This window comes from Papaver somniferum, unplaced genomic scaffold, assembly GCF_003573695.1.
Source record: "Papaver somniferum cultivar HN1 unplaced genomic scaffold, ASM357369v1 unplaced-scaffold_81, whole genome shotgun sequence".
Lineage (NCBI taxonomy): Eukaryota > Viridiplantae > Streptophyta > Magnoliopsida > Ranunculales > Papaveraceae > Papaver > Papaver somniferum.
The window spans coordinates 5410553-5416979 of NW_020651082.1; positions in this window are offsets into that span (position 1 = coordinate 5410553).

Sequence of the window (6427 nt, forward strand, 5' to 3'; positions counted from 1 at the left end):
ACAGAATATTGGACAATCCATTATTTGATGAACTTATTAATGGATCGGAGGAAGTAACTATGATTAACACCTTAGTTTATGAGCCCTTATTAGAAACTTTCTCTTATAATCCTTTATATGATGGTAGTTTAGAGGAACGGGTCTATTCTGAAAATGTTGTTTTAGAGTCTAGCGACTTAGAAACAATAACCTTAGACGAAGAAGATAGACCCGCAGAGATGAGTAAAGATGCACTACCTGATAATAACTTATAAGAATCAATTGACCATTTCCAAGAATCTGATGATCTAGAAATTAGGGAGATTGTGACTAGTCTATCTAGAGACACTGAAAACTCTAAGTTTGGGGGTGATTATCACTTTCCTAGTGTCGTACCTTTAACTCTCAGAAATTCCCCTCACGTAGGACTTGATATCCATGCCTCAACCGTCCTACAAGATTATCTTCATATTCTTTTTCCCGAACCTAGTGATGTCCTGAAAGAAGTTCAGTCGTTAGAAACCCATCCTCTGGTTGATGTGGTTTTCCCAGGCTATGATACCCAGATTGACTTTGTTTTCCCACCAAATAGTTTTCTTCCAATTATGGGAACGTATAGATCTCATATGTGTCACTTATTAAGTTCTGAGACCAAGCCTAAGTACTTTAGGTTAATAGAATCGACACATTTTCTTAAGAATGACCACTACTCTGACTGTGGTCAACTATGTAAGTCATGCTTAATTGACTTAGAGGATCCTAAATTATTTAGGTTATTTTGTGATTATAGGTTCTTATCTGAGTTTTTCCAGACTCTAGGACCTAATAATTTGGATCCCACCTATGAGGAAATGCATCCGAGGAAAATATTTTATTTAGACCCCTTCATAGAACCTGAACCTCAATTAGCAATAGTTACCAGGAAACTAGGTAAGGGCATGCTGATCTTGTCCATTTTCTCGGTTCACTGCAGTTTCCTTTTGTCATCTCTTTTTGGTTTTAAAGACCCACAGTTATTCTGATTACTGTTATACGGTTCGAGTTGACTAATCCTTTCCTAAGTCTGGCTGAAGACTTTAAACTTAGCACTTCTTGGGAGGTAACCCAATCTCATGCAACACGGTAATATCCTTCCTTACTTTTTTTGCTTCAAATAGTAACCGTTTCTCCTTGTTCATGCTTTTAATTTCATCTTTAGAACATTGAGTACAATGTTAGATTTAAGTTTGGGGGTATGGGATAAACTTTTTAGTTGCAATAAATAAACTCCAGAGCCTAGAAATTAAGGATAGCACTAACCAATCTAAGTGGATGGAAGCATTTTGGCTTTAGGAGTTGAGGAACCAATCTGGCTAGATGGAAACATCTATAGAGTCTATTCATAAAAGCACATAGCTAAGTTGTTAGAAATAACATGATAGTTTCGCCATATCTCGTTGAGTCCTTTTTACTTTCTATTTTTACTTTTCTTTTTCAAGTGATTCGGTGGAGCACACGATTCAAGTTGTTACCTTTTCTAGGGTGTAATAGAGTGACTGAGTTACCTTTTCAAAAAAAAAAAAAATTAGACCAGACCAGTAGACCAATCAGAATAAATACTAACACTTGGATAGCAATATGTGTGTGTTCTCCCTGTCTCCGTCGCCTAAACAAGCGTGGAATGCAGGATCCACGGGAATTACCATGTAATCTGCTGATAAGAAACATGCGCTTGGATCCACAAGATCCAATCATGTTGTTAGTTCTTAAATAAATGTGTGTTTAATAAAGTCGACCACTGGTATCCTTGTATATGCCAGTTGTGTTGACCTAGAGTAAGGATTATTGACCACTGGTACCCTTGTATATGCCAGTGTGTTAATTATTAGTCAGACCGGTATCTCAGTCATTTAGGTTAGGTTCATCTTGGTAAAGGCCTTCAGACAGATATGGGAAACACTGTTCATTTTTCAACCATCTACATTTTTCTTTTTCCATCTTCTTAATCTTTTCATGTGATTAGTCTGACTCCGAGTATGATGTCCATCGTGAAACTATCTTAGTAGAGCTCTGTCACTTATATGAATTTTAGTATACTTGAGTGCAAACTCGTGTACAACAATTGGAATTTCGCATCAGGGTTCTTCCTCTTAGAGTCAATAATTGTATGCCAACCAAGGAGACTCTTTAGTGCCTTCCAAGATTTTGTGTAAACGGCTAGGGTCTGGAGAAAAAGGTTTTGTAGGTAAACCTCTGGTAAACCCTCCCGAGATTAACTCGGTCATTAGGGACACCTAGTTAGTTAAGATTTTATTTTGTAGTTTTGATTTGCTCGGGACTAGCAAATAATAAGTTTGTGGGTATTTAATAGACACATTTATGTGTTTAATATAACCCAATTGTATATAGTGTTAGTACCCATTTTTGTACTTATTATGGTGTTTTATTTATTTGTAGGTGTTTTTGGAAAAATAAGGTTTTGCGGCAAAATTGGCTAAAAATATGGCATTTGGACCTCCGTTGATAGCGCACCGGAAGTACCCCAGAAATACCCCGGAGGGACCCCGAAAAAGTGCGGAAAACACCCCAGGAAAATCGCTAAAGGCATCCCAAGAAAAATCGCTAAAGGCACCCATCATTTGGATAAGGGCACCCTTGGACACCCCAGCTGCTAAAGGCGCCCAACTTTTGGATTATGGGCACCCCTTTTCTTCTTCAAATTTCAAATAAGAATTTTGGCGGGAAATTGTGCATGGTTACTGGCAGATGTTTGATTAAACTTTTGGACGTAATTTCATGCGATTCAATCGCTGAAACTTTGAGTAAAGTTGTGATTCATCATAACAAATATGTCATGGGTGTTGGTTTCGATCGAAATTGGATGGAATTCCTAGAATCAAAGAAATCAAATTTCTGTTTTTGGCGGGAAAATGAAGAACATTTCTGATGGATTTTTCAAATGATTTTTGGATGAGTTAGAGGGAGATTAAAAGGCTGTTATGAAATGGGTTTTTTCCTTAGGCCTAAACAGGCCTGTTGAAGTCTTTGGATCGCACCCAAATTGGCTAGAGTTTGAATTTGAGCAAAACATGAAGCTGCGTAAGAAAAACAGAGCTCGAGATATTCTCGAGATTCTGTTGAGAAAAAATTGTGGGAGTTACGTGCGTAAATCTTTCTGGCACGAGCTATACTCGATTAGTTACGTGAAATCAGCATGTTTGAATGATCCCTGCTGAAGAATATCGCGTATAAAAGATTATTCAGGGAATTATTGCCGAGGAGAATAAAAACAATAATTGCAAATATTTTGTAATTAAATCGATATATCTCGTTGTTGTTAAGTATAAAAGGGGCTGTTGGGATTCAGAGAGGGGGATCAAGTGTTTGGGGTCGAGCCAGAGCAGAGAGGAGCGAGAAATCATGATTTGCAGCAAAGTCACCTGATGCTGCTGAAGAAGAAGAAGAGCTGAATAACACAAAGAACGGACCATCCAGGTCTGTCGTTCTTCAGCAGGGTTTACAACAGAAGGGAAGTGCCGATGTTTACAGCGCTGAGGTTGTGTCGTTCTTTACTACACTCCAGTTTTGTTTTATACAACGCAATTGTAACGCTTATAACTGTTGCGAATCTCTGTTTTAGCATTTTCTCATCTTTTAATCAACTTTTTGAGCTATAAAAATGTATTTGAGAACATGATTAATATGAGTAGCTAAACCCCAATACTAGGATGATGGAGGAAGCCATATTTCACGCATATGGTAATTATATTTAATTCTTTTATGACTACTTGCATTTTTAATTAATTGTTTTATGATTTTTCTTAATTAATTGTCATTTCATTTGATGGTTTATGCTTAGGATTAATTCTTTTGATATGCCATGCTTAAGATTTACAATTAATCTTCTAAAAATCTACCTTGGCAAGAATAAGAGTCGGTATCATTTGAGCTATAATTGTTTAGGAATAAATATATGAATTGTGTGAATGATTAATGGTGGAATCCTGAGTCCCAGTATCTCTTGATTCTGTGACAAATTTTGTATATATTTTTGTTTTTAAAAAAATCTTTTCATGTCCGAGCAATGAATTCTTACTTATCACATTAAAATACACTACAACACTTTTTATATCTTGCCCTATCGGAGATAAATATCAAGACAATCTTACAATTGAACTCGTACGATAGAAAATGGAAAGATCAGATCGCTCAACTACAAGAGAAGTAGTTTCGTCTAGCTTCACAATCCAAATGAAGTCTTTTAGTCGTTAACCAACAGGGTCTCGAAAACAAACCTACGGTTAAAGGAGAAACGACTCTAGCAAAACCAACTAGTATCACGCAGCAGGTGTGGGGATTAGTTTTGCACAGATGCTAGAGTTCTCCTTATATAGTTTTCAAATCAGGTTTTGCAATCTAAGTTACCTTGGTAACAAAGCATTCAATATTCACCGTTAGATGAAAAACCTGATTTCTCCAAGAAAATATCTTTCAACCATTAGATCGAAACTTAGCTTGTCACACACAAATGAAAATGCGTTCATTTAGGTTTGAGTTACCGTAACTAAACGTGTACATTTGGTTGGTTCACAAATGGTTGACCAATTGTTAGCCACATGAGCAACTTTCATATTAACCATATTCATCTTCTTCATAACTAGTTCAAATGACTTCAAAAGAACTAGTTCAAGAGTTGTTCAATTGCTTAGATCTTTATAATAGACACAATTGAAACAAAATCATTCACTTGATAATTTCATGAACAATATAGCCACGATTTGCAAAGATTACGTTCCTTATTGATTTATTTTTTTTAAGTTCATGAGCTACCAATTTGAGATATAACCATCTTGTGTACGCATACGGCTACGTGTACCTTAGCTATACCGGAATTGGTTTGAAAACTCAGCAGAAATTTTCGGTTCGAAAACTTCCGAGGGTACGCGTACGGGTATGCATATCTAAGGTGACGCTTTTCCAGTTTGTAAACTAACAAACCTCAGCAGAAATTTTCGGTTCGAAAACTTCCGCAAGTACGCGTACCCAACCTGTCTCCTTCGCCAATACCGTATGCACGAATGCACACACTTGGTTTATGACACTTGATTTATACACTAATGCGCGAGCACACTATATATGCTTATATCCATAGTTGGTTACATAATCTCAATTCTATATTTCAATCAATGAAACATTCTTACAATGTTACAATCGTTATTCACGACTATCGTCATCAAAGCTATTTTCATATTTAAACGTCATCATGACTTGCGTCACGGATAAGATGAACAATGGTTAAAGCGAAAGCTTATCAACACGTATTTCGAGAAAAATATAGGCTAGTAAACTCGGCTCGAAATATCAAATGTGTATGTATGAAAACTATCATACTTACGAATTTGTCTCAAGAGTAGGAGATAAAGTAGATAGACTTTTGAGTGATAGATAAGTTCAAGTCTCTACATACCTTTTTGGTCGGATGAAGTTCCACTGGTTCCTTGAGTAGTTCTTTGTCTTCGCAAGATAATCTCTATGGAGTCTGGAGCTCAACTACACTAATATGTCCTAACCGAGACTTAGCTATAAGTAGTCTAGAAATCAAGACATATATTTTTGACAACTAAACTTGTCAAACATGATTGAGATAGAAATGCATGCGAGTTTGGCCGAGCAATGCTCTAACACAATATAATTTATACACATGGAAAAGGGGGAAACTCAAAAGACTTCTGTTTTGGACCGCACATCCATGGGAATGAGCCCTTTAACATCATGAAGTTTCAATGGCAACTGTTAGTCCTGATTTATCGTTACATGAAGTTTCGTATATTAATATTGTTAATATTATTCATATGGAATATATGCTATTTGTTTTCATATGTATGTGTAGTTGTTTGATTGATGATAAGCATATATGTCGCGGTTTGATGGCGATTCATTTGAGATATTAATTTAAGTGTAAATTTACCCCAAGATAATTTATACAAGTAATAATATTTTAAATGAATCATATTTCATACACTGTTTTGCTATGTGTAAAAGTTTTTACTTAGTAATTTGAGATTCTTGCATCATGGGTTTACCCAAAGGTGACTTATGATGGTATTGAATATGTTCTAATGTTTAATTTGTATGGTTTTATACTCTGAAAGCTATAACAGGGGTTATAAAGAGATGATTGCTATTTTACGATAGTAGTTTATATCATCTAAACAAAAATAGTTGTTGTTATAAGCAATTCATAATATTTGAATATAGAAAGATGAAGTATAGATAGCAGCAGAATACTACATAATAGTAGGAGCATGTTGATTTTTTTTCCTTATCATTTACACTTGTTCTTGTTGTTTACATTTTATTGAGAACGGTACAAAAAGGTCTTTTCGGAGATAACTCTTAAATAAATGCATAAAAGTCTTTTCAGAGACGTATGTCATAATGACAATAGAAAGTACTTAAAGAGACAACT